Here is a 21,352-nt window from a genome sequence, read left to right as displayed (position 1 = left end):
CCCGGCCAGGCGGGGCGGAGCGGCGCGGGGAGGGGCGGAGAGCCGGGGCGGGGAGGGGGAGGGGCCGCGGCCCAGATGGCGGCCCGGGACGCGTAGCAGTGGTGGCTCTGCGGCCCGGGGCCCCGGGCGGGCGGAGGTGGCGGCTCCCGGGACCGGCCGCGCGGTGAGTCTAAGCTTTGTGTGGAGCCGGGGCTGGGAGGGGGGAGGCGACGCCGAGGGAGGCCCGGCGCCGAGGGGCGCGGAGGGCGCCGGGGCAGCGGCGCTCGGCGGAGGAAGTGGGGGTTGGGGGGGCCGGGGCGGAGCGAGGGGAAGGTGTGTGCGGGGAAAGCGGGGTCGTTGCGTGGGTGGGGGAGGGGGCCCGAGGTGAAGTTCAAAGCGTGGCCCGGGCGGTTCGGGCTGAGGGTGGCGGTGCCCGGGAGCGTCTCTGGTCCGGCCAGGTGGTAGGGGCAGGCCAGAGAGTTTTCTGAGGCTCTGCCGAGGGGGCCCCGGGGCGACTGGGGCTCGTTAGGGACGTGTGCGCGGCCCGGGAAGGGGAGCAAGGTGGCTGGGAGCGTGCAGTCTGTAGGTTGTGGGTGTGTGCGCCTTCCCAGTCTTAGGTCACATTTACTCCTGTCTTTTTCTTCAAGATGGAGGGATCTCTAGGCCTGGACTTTAAACTGCTGTCCCTGTGTCCCCGGGAGGGTTTGAGACCCTGTCCTGTTTGGAAAACCCATGCTGCCCTCTTTTCCCTTTATGTGTAATTACGGTTGGATCATCTCTGTGCTTTGCTCAGATTCTCCTTCCTCCCTCTGGGGCTGAGGAGGAGGAGACACATCTGACCAATTAATGTGTGTTTGTGAAACAGGCAGCGGCAAACAGTCATTTCGGCTTCTAGGAATTAGGCTCACACAGGGTGGAGAGAGCAGAGCCCTTCAGGGGGAATATTTCTGAACAAATCACACATGATTAAATTCTCTCAGAAACCGCTTCCTACCTAAATGAGAGTGGGAAAGATGGGGGAGAAAGCCTGTCTGTTTCCAGCCATGTGTCCAGAGCCCCAGGGGTTGAGGAGAGTCCCTAAGCCCCCACAGGCCTCTCTTTTCTGTATGAGGCTTTGCTCTGCAGCCTTGAGTTAATTTCACCCCTGCTGCTTTGTCTTGGGGGAGGGAGTGCTGGTTTAGGCTGTTGTGAGAGATGACTGTTCTGCTGCCACACAATAGTCGTGTCATTTTATCGGGAGTGCTACCCCAGGGCTGAGAACTGTTGCAGCAGAGATAAACCGGTCCCTCTCACCCGCCTATTGTGTACACAGTGAAGGTCATAGGTTCAAGTCTTGTCTGAGAGCTTTGGATATGCTCCATCTCCCAGGCTCCTCAGTGCCATTTTCTTCCTTTTCCAGACTGGGCTTGCCATTGGAGGAGGCCAGACAGAAAGGCTCTTCTTTTTGAGTGAGGAACAATGCAGGGCTCACTGGCACACATTTTTCAGAAGAATAGAGGATGCCAGCCATGTTGTGCCTGCCTCTGGTTAGCCTGTAACTAAGTTATGGAGGAATAGCGTCTGGGACATGCCACCTTCATGCTTTGTGGTAGACCTTTGAGGAAGGTGTCTGCAAAGTACTGACATAAAACATTGTATTTAAATGTTTTTGTATAGAAATGGAAGTCTCTTGCAGTTATTTTTGTTCTCTTAGGAAAACAACGAAAGATATGAGTAAGATAGGGGAGTGAAGGACCAAGTGCCCCTTCCCCAATAGGGACTCATTAGTTGCCCAGGCTGGTTTCTAACTCAAAATCCTCCTGTCTCAGACTGCTTAGTGCTAGCAGTTACAGGCATGCACCTATTCCCTGAACCCAGGTACCTTTCTAAATGGTGACTTGCTGGTGAATAATTACATAACAACAACAACAACAAAAAGCCACTCAATTTGCCCAAGACAAGCTTTGAAAACAAAACTTTCCTTTTATAATTCAGTATTTAATGAGAGAAGATGATTCAGGTATTTTGGAGAGAAATTTGCCACAGAGAGGAACTTCTAAAAGTCATTTGGATCTAGTATTAGAGAAGGATAGGAAGAATCATATCCTTGACTGTGTCATGAAAGTCTCCAAGCCTTAAGTCTTTGGTACCCTTAAGTCTCTCTCTCATATCCATTACGTATATATACAATTACAGCAAATGTAATGTATTACACATGTAATTACAAATGTAAGAATTACATATATATGGGGCTAGAAAAGAGGTTTTCCTGCAAGACATTAAAGACATCTTTTAAAAGAGTCACTGTAAAGGGGATTGTATTCAGTATGCAGTGTATAAAATAGCTATCTAACTCTTTTCTATAGTTTATCATTGTCCGGGGCCCTTTGGTTTTTGTTAAAGGTCTTTCAGGACAGTAAATGTCAGCTGTGGTCTCTCCCTCTGTATCCCTGTATATCACTGTTACACGTTGGCCTTGCATTTAGATGGCAGGACTTTGATAGGAGGGAACAGGTTGTTTTGACACTTTTTTTGGTTTTTCAAGACAGGGTTTCTCTGTGTAGCCCCAGCTGTCCTGGTACTCACTCTGTAGACCAGGCTGGCCTCGAACTCAGAAATCCGCCTGCCTCTGTCTTCCAAGTGCTGGGATTAAAGGCGTGCGCCACCACCCCCTGGCAATTTTTTTTTATAGTAGAACTGTCTTTAAGCCTTACTAAAAGTATTGTCTGCCCTAGACTGTTTCTTTTTTTTGTTTGTTTGTTTTTTGTTTTTGTTTTTTTTTTGTTTTTGTTTTTTTCGAGACAGGGTTTCTTTGTGTAGCCTTGGCTGTCCTGGAACTCGCTCTGTAGACCAGGCTGCCTGGACTGTTTCTAACAATATGTCCCAGGCTTCTTAGCATGCCTTAGTTAAGCTGGATTTAAGGCTTTTTTCTTCTTAGGCTGTTGGCATGTTTTCCTTGAGTGTTGTCAGTTAAGGCAGACCCTCCCATTAAATTTGCCTTGATTAGATTTAGGAGTTTCAGAATTGGGCTTTTGAATGTGACCAACCCTTAGACAGCATTTTGAGTGACTGTGATTCAGAAGTCAATTGAGTTCTTCACCTCTACCTTCTTGGTAGGAAATATTTCCTTGTGAGAAGTCTTTATAACTAGACACCTTACTGCTCATGACTATGTTGTGGATGTGGATGTGGCTCCTTGTATTAATATGTTCTAGTTAGCATTTAGCAACTCAATGCCTGGAACAGGATAATTTGTTGAGGGGTTACTGATTACTCTGTTAGGTAGAAGTACCACTTCTTATTTATCTGACTATCAACACTTGAGCTCAGGCATGGAGGATACAAACATACAGGGATATTTGTTCTCCAGTAGTTGCCACTCTGCTTCCTCTCTCTTCTTCTTTGCCAGGCATCTTAATACTTCCACTGCTCCAAAGGAAAACCAGCATGGATGGGACTGTTACCAGGCGCTGAGATAAGATAGCCTTTGGTTGTGCAGCAAGTCTTCTTTTCAGCAGCTTAATTCTCACATCTACTTTATTTTATTTTTTTAAAAAAGTTTCCCTTTTTTGCAATGAAAAATGAACAGAACACAAAACCCTCAGTATGTTAAGTAGTGCCTTCATATCACCGCTCTGATAGAAGTCGGCTGTGACAGGCAGAATGAAGATAGGTGGTGCTGATTGGCAGGTTCTGGGTCCACTAAGTGTCAGTGAAGGACTCTTTTCACTAGAGAACAGGTAATTCACCAAAGCACCTGCCTAGCAAGGCATGTGGTGGCGGCAGCGGCAGCTGTGCAGCTGAAGAGGGATTATTGAGCAGGTGGCTGAAGAATCACATGCAACACTGACAAGAAAATACTCAGTCCTGTGTGGTGTAGGCTCCGTTCACATGTGTGAAATTGCACTTTGTTTCACGTTTCTTAATGCCTATTGTTGATTTGTGAGTGAAATGGTAATGGAATAGAGAAAAGAGGTTCTTTTCTGAGTAGCATGCCTTAGTCATGGCCCTACATGGCCCTATTGTACTTCTGGAAGTTCTGGCTTTCTGCCCCATGAAAGGGAAGGAAATAGCGGTAATTCAGTGCTTCTAGGACTTGCTTATTAAAAGGAAATGGGAAACAGAAAATGCTTTGCTGTCTTGATGGTGAAAGCTTTAGTTCACTGGGAGGATGCCCAGCTGCTTGTATGCAAAGGGTCCAATTGACTTTGCTCTGCCAGGTCCACCTGAAGCTCCTTATGCAAAATATTTGCATGTTTTTATTTTACAAGTATCATTTCCTTCCTCCATGAAGTTTGTATTTCTTCAGTTTGCTTTCTTCAGTTTTTAGGGTTTTTTTCCTCCCAGTACCATTATACCTTTTTCTTGCTCTTACTAATGTCACTTATTAAAACCAAATTATCACCAGCGGGCCAAATGATGTTAAGGAACTATTTCTATTAACTATTTATTTTTAAAAACAGCAAAATAAAAACAACTATTGCATTTCCTGTGATTTTGAATAATACTTTATATTGTGAGGATTTCTGGAAATGTGTAGATTTTCCTTTAGATTGTTATTGCCATCTTCTGTAGCATGACTGTCCTTTTCCATGTTCATTAAGGCAACTTGCTCTCTCATCTCCTCCTGAGATGGTGTCTTCCTATGTAACCTGGGCTGGGATTACACACATACACCATCACCTTGGCCCCCCGGCTAAAATTATGAACAAGTAATTTGATGTTTGTTTTGTAATAATTTTCTGTATTAGGTCCCAGGCTCCATGGTCCTTCTGTTGTTACACACACATATCCAGGAATGGGTATAGCCTATAGAATTCATGGGAGTTGAATTCACAGATATTGAAAGGAAAGAAACTATATCAATTGTTTTAAAGTTCAGATGTCTCTCTCCGAGCCCAGTAGAATGAAGGTTCTAACTTGTTTTTATTTATTGATTTATTGACTGATTGATTGACTTATTTATTTATTGTGTTTCCCCATCTCTCCTTTCATCCTATTGGATCTTGGGATTGAATTCGGGTTGGAGACTTGGAGAAGCTAGCACTGTCATGGATTTGCTTTATTTGAATTGTTCACAAACCTGCATGTCCTCCCTTGTCACTCAGTATGGCGCCTCCTCATGCTGCCATCTCTCTTTCCCTCATCGTCCATCCTGACTCTTTGCTCTGAAGACTTCTCCAGCAGAGTAGAACACTAATTACTGTACTACTATAGTCACAACCCAGATCCTCCCCTCCTTCCTTCTCACCTCACTCTGTCTTCTTCTCCACCCCCATCCCCAACCCCTTGTTCTAGCAGTAGTTGTTGAACTGTGAGCAGCCAGGTCAATGAATGAGACACATCTAGATCCAAAAGGGCTGAGTTTTTCATGCTTCTCTTGCTGTTCGTTCTTGGATCAGAGTTCCAGAAATAGGAAATGGCAAATACCTATTACATCATATCTAGTCTAGCATAGGGCAAACCTTGGGTTATTTTCTTTTGTTGTGTGATTTTTTTTTTTCCCTTGGAGGTGAGGCTGGCTAATACTAGGCAAGTTCTGAAATTGCCTTCTGCTCTGTGGTTTTAATTCTCTCCTTCCACCATGTTGGTACCAGGGAGTGGACTCACATTGTCGGACTTGGCAGCAAGTATCTGTTGAGCCACCTCTCCAGTACCTATAGATAGTTGCATTGTTTTAAATGTCATGTGGAACATAGCGAATTCGATTAGCAAATGGCCAGGGTAGTAGTTACCACACAACCTATGATCTGCTGGAATCAGATCACAGCATGGAATCCAGATCTCTATAGTTAAGGTGTACTGGGTTCTGGTACCACATTGCATACTGTTACCTGTATTTGCTTTACCCTGTTAATATACAGCTTGCAGGTTTTTGGTATGGTGTCAGCACCATTCCTAGCAGCGTTTCTAAGTGTCATTTTGTGACTGGTTTGTAAAAAAAATTAATCCACTTTTCCTCCCAACCCCTACTCCTGTAATGATAACTCTGAGATTAATTATTTATCATTAAATGCCTAGGCTATAAGCTTTGGCTTATTTCCTGACTAGCTTGTAACTTATTTAACCCATTCAAACTATTCTGTGTCTTCTACATGGTTAGTTACCTCTCGTTCAGTACTGGCCCACTTCTTCTTTCACATCTTAGCATCTCCCCCACCGTCTCCCCTTATTTGCTCACTTTTTTTTTTTTTTTTTTTTTTTTTTTTGGTTTTTCGAGACAGGGTTTCTCTGTGTAGCCCTGGCTGTCCTGGAACTCACTCTGTAGACCAGGCTGGCCTCGAACTCAGAAATCCCCCACCAGTGTCCAGCCTCAGTGATTGGCCATAAGCTTTTTTATTGACAGGTGATGCTTATAAGAGATTCTCTCTACCCTGGTTGGGTGAATTTCCATCATAGAACTAAAGTGGACATTTATGAATAAACCTTGTAAACTTCAGTTACAAATCCTGAAGCTTGGTGTGAAATTCAAATGCTTACCTTCATTCTAGCGCAAGGTTTGTTTCTAGGGCAGAGTCTTAAGGATGGTATCAGAAATTGAACTGTAATTGAAGAAATAGAACTAATCCCAATGGTGCTTAACTATGTGAGGTATATAGGGAAGAATGGCATATTTCTACTTGGCATCTGCTTTAATGTGTACTTCCAGTTCAAACTTGCTGAAGCTTGTGTTCTCTTACTGTTCTTCCGATTTCTATAATTTCAAGACTGCTGCTGGGCAGTGGTGGTGCACGCCTTTAATCCCAGCACTTGGGAGGCAGAGGCAGGCGGATTTCTAAGTTCGAGGCCAGCCTAGTCTACAGAGTGAGTTCCAGGACAGCCAGGGCTACACAGTGAAACCCTGTCTCGAAAAACCAAAAAACAAACAAAGACTGTTGACTTAGCAGCTCATCTGACCAATCACTGAAGGCCTGCTTTTCTCCCTCCCTCCTTTTTTTTTTTTTTTTTTTTAAATGTTGATGAGTGCCCATGGAAGCCAAGAGAGGGTATTAAATCCCCTGGGACTGGAGTTAACAGGGTGTTGGGAATCAAACCCAGCTCCTCTGGAAGAGTGTTCTTTGTGCTCTTAACCACTGACTCAGCTCTCTAGCCGCATTTACCTCACTTTTCTTCTTAACTGACCTAGCTCAGGTTCTCATCTTTTGTACATGTGTGCAGTAATCTCATGGCAGTGTTCTTTTTTTGTTCTATACTACATGTTGCTGCCGTATTGTAATATTTAATTATTTATGCTAGGCCAGGCGTAGTCCCTGTCCTACTGGGACCTGTAGTCTAATGGAGCATATAGTCAACTAATGAATATGTAATTATGAGTTAAAATGCTTTAAAAGAAAATCATTTGGTTTTAGAATAAGTAACACAGAAACCCAACATGGACTTCTGGGGAGGTAGGTTATTTTGTTTCTTTAAATTTTAAGTATTTTTATCTTATATATGTGAATGTTTTGCTTGTATACATGTCTGTGCACTTCATGCATACTTGACGTCCACAAAGCTCAGAAGATGGCATTAGATCCCCTGCAACTGGAGTTATAGATGGTTGAGACACCATGTGGGTGCTGGGAATCAAACCAAGGTCCTATTGCCCTGCACTCCTAACCACCTCACCACCTCGCCAGCCTTCCAGTCTTTTTATTTATTTATTTATTTATTTATTTATTTATTTATTGACAGAATGCCAGTATGTAGCCTTGGCTGGCCTGGAATTCATTGCTCAAACTCAAAGGGATCTGAGTGCTGGGATTAAATAAAGGTCTGTGCCATCACACCTGATCTAGCATAGATTTTTTTGTTTGTTTTTTTGTTTTTTGAGACAGGGTTTCTCTGTATAGCCCTGGCTATCCTGGAACTCACTCTGTAGACCAGACTGGCCTCGAACTCAGAAATCTGCCTGCCTCTGTCTCCCAAGTGCTGGGATCAAAGGCGTGCGCCACCACTGCTCAGCCCTAGCATAGATTTTTAAAATAGTAATTTGGAACATTTTTTTCTCACTTTAAAAAAATATAAAGAAACCCAGCCTACTAATGTAGGGTAATATTTAGAACTATTTGCTGGGCAGTGGTGGCACACAACCTTTAATCCTAGCACTTTGTCGGGGGTGGTCAGAGGCAGGTAGATATCTGAGTTCAAGGTCATCCTGGTCTACCAAGTGAGTTCAGGATAGCCAGGGCTATACAGAAAAGCCTAGTCTCAAAAAAACCAAGATAAATAAATGAATTATTTTAAGTTATTTTTAGCTTTCACACGTGTGTGTGTATGTGTGTGTGTGTGTGTGTGTGTGTGTATGAGTGTGTGTGTAATTTATGTGTGGGTTTGTGAGTGTGTGTGTGTGTAAGTGTGTAATTTATGTGTGGTGGGTACCTTGGTGCACATGTCGAAGTCAGGATATCTTTGCAGAGTTATTTCTGTTCTACCTTGTACTGTTATGTAGGTTTTAAGGAGTGAACCCAGTTTGCCAGGCTGTGGGGTGAGAACCTTTACCCAGTAAGCCTTCTTACTTGCTTCTAGGCTTATTACAGATTCTTTTTGTTTTGATCAGATCTGGCCTTCCTCAGCTTTATTTTATGTTTCAGTCAATCTATATCTATGGGATGCTCTTCTGTGCTTCCTAGACATTCATTCATATCTCCAAGTCTGTCCTTCCTTTGAACTAGCACAGCGCTCAGTGTCCTTTCTACCCACATTTCTACTTACTGTCCCATTTCCAGAGATGAGTTCATTTTTTTCTATGTCCCTTTAGATTTTTGGGGGGGGGGGTGTTATGGAAGGATAGCTAAGATCTCTGTTAAAGTACTCTATCATACGCTGCCTTAAATGATAATTATTTGTGGATGTATTTTCTTCCTGTCTCATTTTAAGTTCTGTAAGACAGCTCTGTCTTCTCTGTTCTTTTGTCCTCTGTAATTCCTAGCCCAATGCTTTGAATATAGCTATGCATTATTAATGTTTGCTGAATTGAATTAGACTTAGACTTTGAAAAAAAACTTCATGTGATATTTTTTTCAAACCCCTTTTATAGTAAAGCAAATTCCATTCAACACATTTTATCCCAAATTGAATAAACTAGGAACAAGGCAGACTGAATGGCTTAAGAAACCCTTCTGATTCAAGAGCAGGCTTTGTTATCTTACTGTTTGTAGTGTTGCTGGCTCCATGCATCCTAACTTGGAGGATTGTGTGCAAGGTAAGCTACTCACAGGAGAAGCTTGGTTCTGCTAGAGAAATAGTATTGGGCACTGTAGGTTCTGTTGATCTTCTCAGGGGTTTGTCTCATTCTTTTGGATTCCTACTATATGTGAGATACTGTTCCAGCTTCTTACGATCTGTCAGTGTTTAAAACAGACCAAGTCAAAGCAGCCACCAATGGACTTTATGTTTGTGAGTGAAGCTTCTGAGTCCAGGCTGGCTTTGAAGCATTCCTTCTGCCTGGCTTTCTGCAGTGCTGGGATTACAGGCTGGAGGCACCATGCTTAGCAGATTTTGCCTTTTAAAAGAAGATAAGAGGGGCTGGAGAGATGGCTCAGCGGTTAAGAGCACTGACTGTTCTCCCAGAGGTCCTGAGTTCAAATCCTAGCAACCACATGGTGGCTCACAACCATCTGTAATGTGATCTTGTGTGTCTGAAGACAGCTATAGTGTACTCTCATATATAATAAATAAATCTTAAATGATCTTAAAAAAATTCTTAAAAAAAATAAAAAAAAATAAAGAGGATAAGAATAAGCATAGTAAGCAGCTACATAATATTACAAGGTTGAAAAATACTGTAGGGGAAATGGAATAGGGTAAAGGAGGCTAGAGATGTGAAGAAGGGTTAGATGGGTCAAGTGGAGGCTAGCAGCTTTTCATGAGATCAGTTGATGTTGGTACATTCCTGGATGGTTATAGACGCCTCAGATTGGTAGCTGTTTTTCTGCCCAGCAGAGAGAAAGAGGCAGTGTCTGCAGTTGTTCCAGCGTCCGGCTGACTCTGAAGGGAAATAGCTACTTGTTAAGTCTTTTCTGCTGGCTGGCATTCCTGGAAGTCAGTCACAGTGACAGTTGCACCCAGTCGTCTGGAAGACACCAGGATTAGAAGCAGCTCCCTGAAGAATGGGATTTGCTCTCCTGCTGCCAGGCCTTGGGTATCTGGATTCCTGGGTGAGTTAGGTCTCTGGATTTTCTCCTTTCTCAAGAAGAAAAAGGCCAAAAATATGACGGTTACTTTTCTTTCTAGTAAGGCTTCAGCAAGTTTGAGTTAGCACTTTAATCTGAAAACATGGCTCAGCAGCATGGCCCATGCCTATAATCCTAGCATGTGTGAGGTGGAGGCAAGAGGATCAAAGGTCAGCTTTGCCTACACAGTGGGTTCTAGGCCAGCTTGAGTTACATAGTGAGAACCTACATCAAAAACAGGTGCAGCAGCTCAGTTCCCAGTACTCACATGGTGGAACTACATTCGCACACACACAAGCACAAATGTAATTTATAAAAAACAACAAAAAAAACCAAACCTAACTGCCTACTTTTAAAAAGTGAATGTTGGGGTTTTGGTGCTCTCAACATGTAGGCTATACCTTAGTAGTGTCACTACCTAATTCAAAGGTGTCATATCTGGGTACGGTGTGTGTAATACTTGTCCTTTTCTAACCTTTGTAGTTCATTATTTTTCTTATTACATCATCCCCTTTTTTCCTCTCTTTTTTTCTTCTTTCTTTCTTTCTTTTTTTTTTTTTCCTGCCTAGACAGGGTTTCTTGGCTGTCCTGGAACTTGCTCTATAAACCAGGCTGGCCTCAAACTCCACCTTCCTCTGCCTCTCAAGTGCTGGAATTAAAGGTGTATGCTACCCCTGCAGACCCCATCACCCCTCCCACCTTTTCTTTTCTTTTTTTTTAAGATTTATTTTATTTTATTTATTTTATGTGTGTGAGTACACTGTAGCTGTACAGATTGTAGTGAGCCATCATGTGTGTGGCTGCTGGGAATTGAACTCCCGCTCGCTCTGGCGTAATTCACTGTAGCTGTCTTCAGACACACCAGGAGAGGGCGTCAGATCTCATTATGGGTGGTTGTGAGCCACCATGTGGTTGCTGGGATCTGAACTCAGAACCTTTGGAAGAGCAGTCAGTGCTCTTACCGGCTGAGCCATCTTGCCAGCCCCCACCTTTTTTTTTCAGTACATGAAACTAATAGGAAACACTTTCCTTAGGGTAGACAACTGTTTTAGTAACTTCTGAAAAGCTAATATTTCCAATATAAAAGAGATAGAAAATCATATTTTTGTTCTTGGTTTGTGTAGGTCCAAACAAAAGATGAGATGTCTACAAGATGTTTGTAGACATCTCATCATAGCCTCTTTGTTATATTATATGACATTTAAAGTAGCTGTTTTAATCACTGTTCCATTGCTGTTGAAGAGACACCATGGATGTTTGGTTGGTTGGTTGCTTGGGTTTTTTTTTGTTTTTGTTTTTTTTTAGACAGGGTTTCTCCGAGTAGCCCTGGGTGTCCTGGAACTCACTCTGGAGACCAGGCTGGCCTCGAACTCAGAAATCCGCCTGCCTCTGCCTCCCAAGTGCTGGGGTTAAAGGCATGCACCACCACCGCCTGGCTGACACCATGGAACTTATAAGAGAAAGCATTTACTGGGGACTTGACCGTTTCAGAGGTTCAGTACAGGCAGGTATGGTGATGATGCTGTAGTAGAGACCTACTTTCTGAAGCACAGGCAGAGAGGGAAAGATTATACCTGCTGTAGGCTTTTGAAACCTCAAAGCCCACTCCCAGTAACACACTTTCTCTAGTAAAGCCACACCCACTCCAACAAGTCATGCTTACTAATCCTTCCAGTCCTTTCTAACAGCCCCATCCCTGGGACTAAGCATTCAAACCACCATAGGTGAGGTTCAAGGCAGTATTAGGACCTGTCTGCTCTATGTTTTGAATTATTTATACCATCAGATTATACAGTTGTAGTGTACAAGAGGACCTATTAGTCATTTTTGCCAAAATAGGCTCTTCATGATACATAATATTAAATTTTGGGGGGGGGGTTGGGGATCAAACATTTTGTGTGTCAAGCAAACACCTTACCTTGGATTGTATCTCCCAGGCACTAAAAGTTCTTTTTTTTTCTCTTTTATTTCAGTGTTTATATTTATATGTAGCACTGGTGTTTTGCCTGCGTATATGTTTGTGTGAGGAATACCGATCAGCCTGAAACTGGATGAGTTGCAGGCAGGTGTGGTTGTGGGTTCTGGGAATTGAACCCAGGTTCTCTGGAAGAGCAGCCAGTGCTCTTAACCTCTAAGCCCTCTCCCACCACCCCTCCCCACACCCCACCCCCAAGGTTTCTGAATCCATGCTAAGGAAAATCTGTTACTTTTAGGCAATTTGTAGGCTCTGATGGTGAGTTTCTAGGCAGACTTTGTGTTGCCTTTCTTTGAGGGTATGCAGAAGTGGTAGTTCCAGGTAATCCAGAGCTACATAGAAATATACTGAATATAGAAAGGTAAAAGCTACAGTTGGGTGTGGCATCACATGCTTTTAATACCACTACTTGGGAGACAAAGGCAGGTGGATCTTCATGAGTTTGACGGTTTGAGGCTAGCCTAATCTATATAGTAAGTTCCTGGACACCCAGAGCTATCTCAATCCTATCTCAATCACATAGTCCCACCCCAAATCCTGCCCCCAAAAGAACTATCATATTTGCAATATTTGAAGTTCATGTTAAAGCAAAGGATTAAAGGGACCTGTGGGTGGTTTGAATATGCTTGGCCCAAGGAATGACACTATTAGATTGTATGGCCTTGTTAGAAGAAGTGTGTCACTGTGAGGGTGGGCAAAGAGAACTTCCTCCGAGCTACCTGAGGATGCCAGTCTTCTCCTAGTAGCATTCAGATGAAGATGTAGAACTCCCAGCTCCTCCTGTGCCATACCTTCCTGGATGCTGCCATGCTCCCATCTTGAACCTCTGAACCTGTAAGCCAGACCCAGTGAAATGTTGTCCTTTATAAGAGTCTTGGTGTCTATTCACAGCAGTAAAACCCTAAGACAGGATATATAAAACAAATGATTATTCAATAGTTTTAGAGGCTGTAGGGAGGGAAAAGGAATTTTTTGAAAAATCACAGAAAAACCAATTGGGTGCAGCATAAAAATTGAGAAAAACCAGAAAGACAAATTTGACATGTCTCTTTGTATAATAAAGGTCTCTGGTTGGTTGGTTGGTTGGTTGGTTGGTTTGGTTTTTCAAAATAGGGTTTCTCGGTATAGCCCTGGCAGTCCAGGAACTCACTCAGTAGATGAGACTGGCATTGAACTCAGAGATTCTCTTCCCTCTTAAAAATAAATAAATAAATATATATATATTTAAGGACACGTTAACTAATTGTATGTATTATCTCATGTTTTTAGCAGGCTGAGGCATTAGGATTTTAAGCTGAAAGTGAGTCTAGGTTATATAGTAAAATCCTCTCAATAAACAACAGCACTGATAGAAATGGAAAGGCAGCAAGGTGGGTATGGTGTCATGTGCCTTAATCCCAACACAGCTGAATCAGGATTGCTGAAAAGTGAAGGCCAGTCATAGCTAGTATCAGGTCAACCTGGGCTATATCTAGCAAGACCCTATCTCAAAAAAAAAAAAAAAAAAAAAAGCAGATGACTTGGCTTGAGGAGGTAAAGGCACTTGTTTTGCCATGGCTGATAACACAAGTTCAGGTCCTAAAGCCCACATGGTACAAGGAGAGCACAAGTTGTCATCTGACCTCAACATGCATGTGTCCACACATACACAGTAGAGCTGCTAGGATAAGTAGTAATAGATGTTTATCTGTGGTTTTCCTTGATTGTTACATGAATGCGTGTGTGCATACATATATATATAGTCACGCTGTGGTAGATTCACAAAGATCAGAGAATAGTTTGTGGGAGCTGGCTCTCCTCCATCATGTGGGTTTTAGGGTTCAAGTTCACGTGGTTAGGCTTGCCAGCAAGTGTCTTTGCCCACTGAGCTACTCGCCAGACTATTTTTTTAACTTTTTTTTTTCATTCTACTATGCTGTTTATCTCCAAACATCATCTTGATGATAAGCTCATCAATCTTTTTCTTTTTTCTTTTTTTTCTATGAGACAGGGTTTCTCTGTGTAGCCCTGGCAGCCTGGAACTCACTCTGTAGACCAGGCTGGCCTCGAACTCAGAAGTCCACCTGCCTCTGCCTCCCAAGTGCTGGGATTAAAGGCATGCGCCACCACCGCCCCCAGGCTGAGCTCATCAATCTTGTTTAGCACTTGAATAAATACATTTGTTATTTTGTTTTCATTTGTATATGTATGCACTTTCATCTTGTTTGTATGTGGGCCCTAGTTCCATGATACATGTGGTCAGAGGACAACTTCATGGAGTTAGTTCTCTCTATTTGTGTGTAGTTCCAGGATTGGCTCAGGATTTTTACCAACTGAAGCATTTTGCCATAAGTGAGAATTTAAGGGTCCAAAAGCTGGGCCGTGGTGGTGAACACCTTTAATCCCAGCACTCGAGAGGCAGAGGCAGGTGGATCTCTGTAAGTTCGAGGACAGCCTGGTCTACCCAGTGAGTTCCAGGACAGCCAGGGTTTACACAGAGAAATCCTGTCTGGAAACCTGGCCTCTACCCCTAAAAAAAAAATTCTCTCTTTTTTTTTTTTTTAAGATTTATTTATTTATTGTATGTGTATGAGTACACTGTAGCTGTACAGATAGCCGTGAGCCATCATGTATGTGGCTGCTGGGAATTGAACTCAGGACCTCTGCTTGCTCCTACCTGGCTCGCTACCGCTCCGGAGTAGCTGTCTTCAGACGCACCAGACGAGGGTGTCCGATCTCATTACAGGTGGTTGTGAGCCACCACGTGGTTACTGGGATCCGAACTCAGGACCTTCGGAAGAGCAGTCAGTGCTCTTACCCGCTGAGCCATCTCGCCAGCCCCTAAAAAAAAAATCTTAAGGGTCTAGAGATCTGCTTCCATTGGTGAAGTCCTTGTCATGTAAACCTAAAGACCCATAGTTCAGATTCTCAACACCTGTGTATAAGCTGACTGCAGTAACATACATCTGTAACCCCAGTATTGTGGTGGGTGGGGGTGGGTGGATCCCTGTTCCAGTGTAAAGTGGGCAGTAATAGAGGAAGATGTGTACATCTTCAAGTACACTGCACACGCACGCGCGCACACACACACACAAGAGCAAGAGCAATATTACAATTTTTCTGTGACATTAAGATTGATGTATTAAGCTGGGGAGTGGTGGTGCATGCCTTTAATCCCAGCACTTGGGAGGCAGAGGCAGGCGGATTTCTGAGTTCGAGGCCAGCCTGGTCTACAGAGTGAGTTCCAGGACAGACAGCCAGGGCTATACAGAGAAACCCTGTCTTGAAAAACCAAAAAAAAAAAAAAAAAAAAAAAAAAAAAAAAGAAAGAAAAGAAAAAAAGAAAGAAGAAAAAGGAAAAGGTATGATGTATTGTGTGATGTGTGTGCACGTGTGCGCACAGGCTCCTTCTATCCCTCTGTCCTGTTTCTTTGACACCAGGTCTCTCTCTGAACCTGGAATAGCTAGGTTTTTGACCTAGGCTGGTAGCCAGTGAGCCCAAGCACTCTGTGTCTGCGTCACTCAGTGCTTGGGTTACAGAAGTGTGTGAGGCCATGCTTACATAGCAAGCATTTCTAACTGCTGAGACACTTTTTTTTTTTTTTTTTTTAATTAATGAGACAGGGTCTTGTGTAGTTCAAGCTAATGGAAAGTCAGTGTGTAGCTAAAGATGACCTTGGCCTCTCTCTTAAGCTCAAGGACTATTTTATTGGAGTTTAAAAGAAACGCAGTACAGGTTAGGGAAAAATCCTGGCAGCCATTAGGAAGAGAGAGAGAAAAGGTCTTGCCTTTTAAGTTAGACATGGAGTAGAAATAGAGATAGCTTATTAAGGAAGGAAAACATACTCCTAAGACTGGAAGTAGGCTAGTGCACTGAGGAATGAGCCAAGAAGCCTGACCTTGAGTTCTTAATCCTCCTCCTTCCACTTTCTAAATATTAGAATTAGAGAAATGTACCACCAGAGAGGCAAGAACTTGAAGCCCTTTGAGGTTTTATTTCAGGAATACATATTATGAGCAGAATGAAACATTGGTGGACCTCAGAGTGCAAGAATTGGAAAAAAAAGAAAACAGAAAGTCTCAAGCTTTTCCCCAGGATGAGTAATTTCTAGTTAACAATGGTAACTCCCAAAAGGAAGTGGAAACTCTGGTAAGTAGTTCCTAGAAAAATTGGGTCAGTGTGCTGCCAGAGAAATGCTGGGCATCATTAGGAACATAATCAACTAAATAAAACAGTTTTCCCTCTACATAAAACTAAGGCGTGTCTAATATGTGTTACTATCTTGTTCTGGTTACAGATACTTCTCAGAATTAGTGGACAAAGAATGTGAAGAATTTAATAACAATGTGCATTAGGGGGTGTTAAAGACTTTTATTTTATGTGCAAGGGTGTTTGCCTACATGTATATATATATATCCATCTTCTGTACTTTGTGCTCATAGAAGTCAGAAGATGGTGTTAAATCTCCTGCAGCAAGAGTTACAGATGGTTGTGAGCTGTCATATGGGTGCTGGGGATTGAACCCATGTCTTCCCCAATAGCTGTAAGTGTTTTTAACCACCAAGTAATCTCTCAAGCCCCTAGCAGTTTAAAAAACTCTTCCTTCCTCATCTTGCTGCCAATTGAAACTAGGACCTCTTGCGTGCTATGATACTATATTTGCCTGTATTCCAAACCCTGGAGCTTGTTTTTATTTATTCATTCATTTAGAGACAGAGTTTCACATGCTGTGCCTGGCCTCAATCTTACTTTATAATCAACAGTTATTCTGAACTTCTGGTTCTACCTCTACTTCCTTAATGCTGGGATATCTTTCCACACCTGGTTTATGTGGTGCTGGGGATTCAACCTAGGGCTTGGTGCATGCTAGACAATCACTCTTCTAACTGAACTACATCCCTAGTCCTCCTCCTCCTCCTCCTCCTCCACCACCACCACCACCACCACCACCTCTATCACCACCACCACCACCACCTCCACCGCCGCTGCCGCTGCCGCTGCCGTCGCCGCCATCATCGATTTTACCATGCTGGGAATTGAATAAGTATCTGGCCTACCACTGCACTGCATTCCTAGCCTCTCAGTTTAAAGACATTATTAAGCCTTGCTGAACCATGGAATGAACCTATGGGTTTGATCACCAGTTCTTAGTGTCCATCCTATATTTGATTCAGAATTCCCTTTCAAGTCAGAAGTGAATTCATTATACTTAAGTAGCTATCTTTATGAATGTTAAGTAACTAAAATGTGTTAACTCTACAGTTGGAGAAATTTAAAAATAGTTTTTTAAAACTTGTGTGAGAAGAAGAGAGAATGTGTGAACAAGGATGTGTGTGTGCAGCATGTGTGGAGGTTGGAGAACAACTTTGAGCCAGTTCTCACCTCTACCTTGGCCGAGGTATGGCCTCTTGTTTCTGCTGTTGTGGTTTTACTGCTCTGTGAGCGTCCAGCGGTGAGCTGCCTCCTGTCTGCTGATTGGCCTGTTTCCATCTCCCAGCTCTCTGTAGCAGTGATGGAATTACAGATGCTTACCACTCCAGGGTTTGGTTTGGGTTTCTGTGCGTTTTTTTTCCCTCTGTATTTTTTAAAGATTTTAATGAATTGAAAGAATAGCCCCTCCCAGTTACCCTCCCTCCAAATCCTTTCATTTTTCCCACCACACTCTCAAGTCAATAGCTTCTTTTTCTTTATTATTGTTACATATATGCATGCTGAGCGTGTGTATGCACAGACACACACATAGCCTGCTGAGTCTGTTCTGTTGTTGGTGTGTATATGTGGTTCCAAGGCTGACCACTTTGCATTGAACAACCAATAAGGAGGCTCATCCTTAGGAAAGACTAATTCTTTTTCTCCCAGCAGTCATTAGTTGTCTGAAGTTCTTTGTCTAGGGGTGAGCCCAAGGAAAAATGTCCCCTTTTCTTTTTTTTTTTTTTTTTTTTTTTTTTTTTTTTTTTTTTTTTTTTTTTTTTTTTTTTTTTTTTTTTTTTTTTTGGTTTTTCGAATCCCCTTTTCACATTAACCTGTCCATTGATATTGCCATTGTCCCATTCTTGGTTTGTAGCCATTTCTAGGAGAGAGTGTTTCACAGCTGGCGTCCTGGTATCTATGAAGTTCTTTGAGCCATAGGAGCTGTAGTGTGGATGTATCCACTGGGTCTGGATTCCCCACAATCTGTTGATTTCTGCCCTGTGTCCTGTTGTGGTTTTCTGTGATGGTCACCATTTGCTGAAAAGAGTTTTCTTTGATGAGAGATGATTAGCTACACTTGTCCAGGAAAGATGGCTCATGAATGAAGAGCTTAATTTTTATTTTTACGTTTATTTTTATGTGCATGGGCATTTTGTTTGTATGGATGACTGTTCACCACAGGCCTGCCTGGTGCCTGTGGAGGTCAGATCACCTTAAGCTGGAATGACAGGTCCTTTACAAGAACAACTGTTGGTCTTAGAGCTCTCCGTCCAGCCCCTACTATGTTGTTGTTTGTTTGCTTGCTTGTTTTCTTGGTTTCTCGGTTTCTGGTTGTCATAGAACTTACCCTGTAGACCAAGCTGGCCTCTAACTCGCAGAGATCCACCTGCCTCTGCCTCCCGAGTGCTGTGATTAAAGGTGTGTACCACCAACATCCAGCTCCTTTTTTAATTTACAAGCAACTCTGTTGAATGAAAAGTTGGACCTAATGGACACTGACACAATGGTTATGCTGCAACTGATAGACCTGGAGAACAAAGCAAGCCAATGGCTTTGCTGCCAAAGGAGACTAGAAAAGGATCCCTGCCTGGTGTAGGAAAAATGGACTGAGATTTGGAAATGAAAAAAGTGAAGTTTAGAGTCTCTGTCCTGTAAAGTTAAGGTGTGATGTGGAAATCTCCAGGAATTATTGGCTCCCACCAGGATGAGCATGCCAATATTATATTAGGAAGTCTGAGGTAAAAACAACAGGATAGTTCTGGTGAGAGCTCACTGTGTGCTTCAGAGAAGATCCTTTCCTGCTATATCCTCATATGATGGAAGAAGGAGCAGAAGAGAATACCACCAGCGTTATTAATTTTTTTTTTCTAACACTGGGTTCTGGGGATCAAACATAGTGATTTTACCCACTTAACCATCTTTCCCACTTGCAGGCAGGGTTTTTAAAGACAGGAATTCTCTTAATCCTGATCTATTTCCCATGTGTTGGGATTATAGGTTTTTAAAGTAGAAAAATATTTTCTTTAGGTTTTATTGTTATTTTTATTTTTTGTTTTGTTGGTATATAAACTAACAGGATTTCCCTGTGTAGCCCTGGCTGTCATTAGCCAGGCTGGCCTTGAACTCAAAAATTCCGCCTGCCTCTGCCTCCCAAGTGCTAGGATCAAAGGTGTGTGCAACTGCCACCCTGCTCTTCATAGCACTTTTATATACTTTTTTTTTTTTTTTTTTTGAGATGAGTCTCATTATGTAGCCTTGGCTAGCCTGGAACAGTATGTAGACTAGGCTAGCCTCAAACTCAAGAGCTTCACCTCTGCCTTCCCAGTGTTGGAATTAACTACTGGGAATTCTTACTCCATTTTGATTGATGCCCACCCCATATCCCTGTTACCTTCCCACCTTCCTACTTTTACCCTAGCATTCTTTCTACAAGTGCACTCCACACTTCCCACCCTCCTTTCTTAAAGCCCGTCTTCCCTCCTCTGTTTCCCTTTCTAATGTTATGACCACTAACCACATTCACTCCCATGTAAGTACACTTGTATAAAAATTAGGGGGCCAGGCATGGTGGTACATATCTTTATTCCAGTACTTTGGAGGTAGAGGTAGGTTGTCAGTTGAGGCCAGCTTGGACCTCATAGTGAGCTAAATAAATAAAATGTATATATTTTTTAAAAGCTATAATCTCTATATAAGAGAGAACATGTGGCATTTGTTTTTCTGAACCTTGCCAAACTAAATAGTACAATATTGTAATAGTGACATTCTTATAGTTTAGTTAAGAGCTTCTCCAGATTGACTTGCATTCGTGTATGTGTATTTATGTGTATGTTTAACTTTTATTATTGTTGGGGATCATACATCAGAGGGCAGCTTGTGAAAGTTGTCACTCTTCTTCCACTGTGTGGGTCCCTGGTATGGAACTTTAGGTTGTCAGGCCTGGCAGTAAGTGCCTTCACCTGCTTAGCCATCTGCTGACCCATTACTTTGTTTGTTAAGACAATGGCATCTCATGTAGTACAAGTGGACTTCAGGTTCAGTCGGTAGCCTAGAGTCGTCTTGGACTTTTCCTACCTTTACCTCCTGAATACTAGCATTAGAGTGACTACCACCATGCCTGCCTGACTGGTTTTAAGCCATTTTGTCATGTGGAAAGTAATGGTATACTCAGTGCCACAGCACTAGGGACCCTCATGATGTCCTTTTATAGCCATATCTTCTTCTGCTGCCCCACTTCACATCTTCCACAAAAAGAGTGTGTGTGTGTGTGTGTGTGTGTGTGTGTGTGTGTGTGTGTGTGTACTGTATTTTTTTTGTTTTTTAGCACTGGAGATTGAACCCTGTGAGGTGTTTCTCCTATTTGTCTTGCTCCCCTTCCAAGCATGGAGTAGACAGACTTCCTAAGGCAAAAGCAGAGGAGTTTTATCTGCTATGTAGGAATTAAAATTCAAAGGGGAAAGTAGGATCTTCAAGGCTGTTGGTGACAGCAGGATGCCAACCTCGTGAGCTCACAAGTGTTGCAGCTCTGTGCTCTGGCAGGCTTCAGGCGCTAGCCAAGAGTGTTAGCATGAGTTACAGCATAAAACTCCCTTGGGTTTCAGGATGCCAATCAAGACTAGCTAGCCCCTTGCAGAGCCAGTGGAAAGCAGGCCACTGACAAGAACAGCAGGCCTTTTGTTTTGTTTTGAGACAGGGTCTCTCTGTGTAGCCCTGGCTGTCCTGGAACTTGCTTTGTAGACCAAGCTTGCCTCAAAGCCACAGAGATTGTCTGCCTCCCCAGTGCTGGGATCAAAAGCCTTTGCCACCATATTCAATTTAAAGATTTATTTTTAGTTATGTATCTGTGTGTAGGTATGGGCATATGAGTGCAGGCACCTGTGGATGCCAAAAGGGGGATATCTATCTGATATCTCGGGGCTAGAGTTACAGGTAGTTGTGAGCAGCCTGATGTGGAACCAAACTTGGGTTCTCTGAAAGAGCAGTATGTGAGCCATTTCTCCAGTCCCCAAATAGATTTTAGCTTCATCTTTTAAGATTATCTTGGAATGTTTGGGAGATTGTTTATTGTATTAAAGTTGTTAGGTTGATGTTGTG

At 42.9% G+C, this 21,352-nt stretch overlaps 1 protein-coding gene across 2 annotated transcripts in view; it reads left to right on the top strand.

Moving 5' to 3' along the window:
• The first annotated feature begins 6 nt into the window (after positions 1–6).
• Znf609 (zinc finger protein 609) overlaps positions 7–21,352 on the top strand; it is a 137,610-nt gene continuing 116,264 nt past the window's right edge. For both annotated transcript variants that reach the window (XM_031343999.1, XM_031343996.1), the window contains exon 1: positions 7–163. The gene's annotated coding sequence lies outside the window, so the exon portion shown is untranslated. The remainder of the gene's footprint in view (positions 164–21,352) is intronic.

Source organism: Mastomys coucha, unplaced genomic scaffold (assembly GCF_008632895.1).
Source record: "Mastomys coucha isolate ucsf_1 unplaced genomic scaffold, UCSF_Mcou_1 pScaffold23, whole genome shotgun sequence".
Lineage (NCBI taxonomy): Eukaryota > Metazoa > Chordata > Mammalia > Rodentia > Muridae > Mastomys > Mastomys coucha.
Note: the sequence above shows the minus strand (reverse complement) of the source record. Positions and strands in the feature narration are given on the sequence as shown.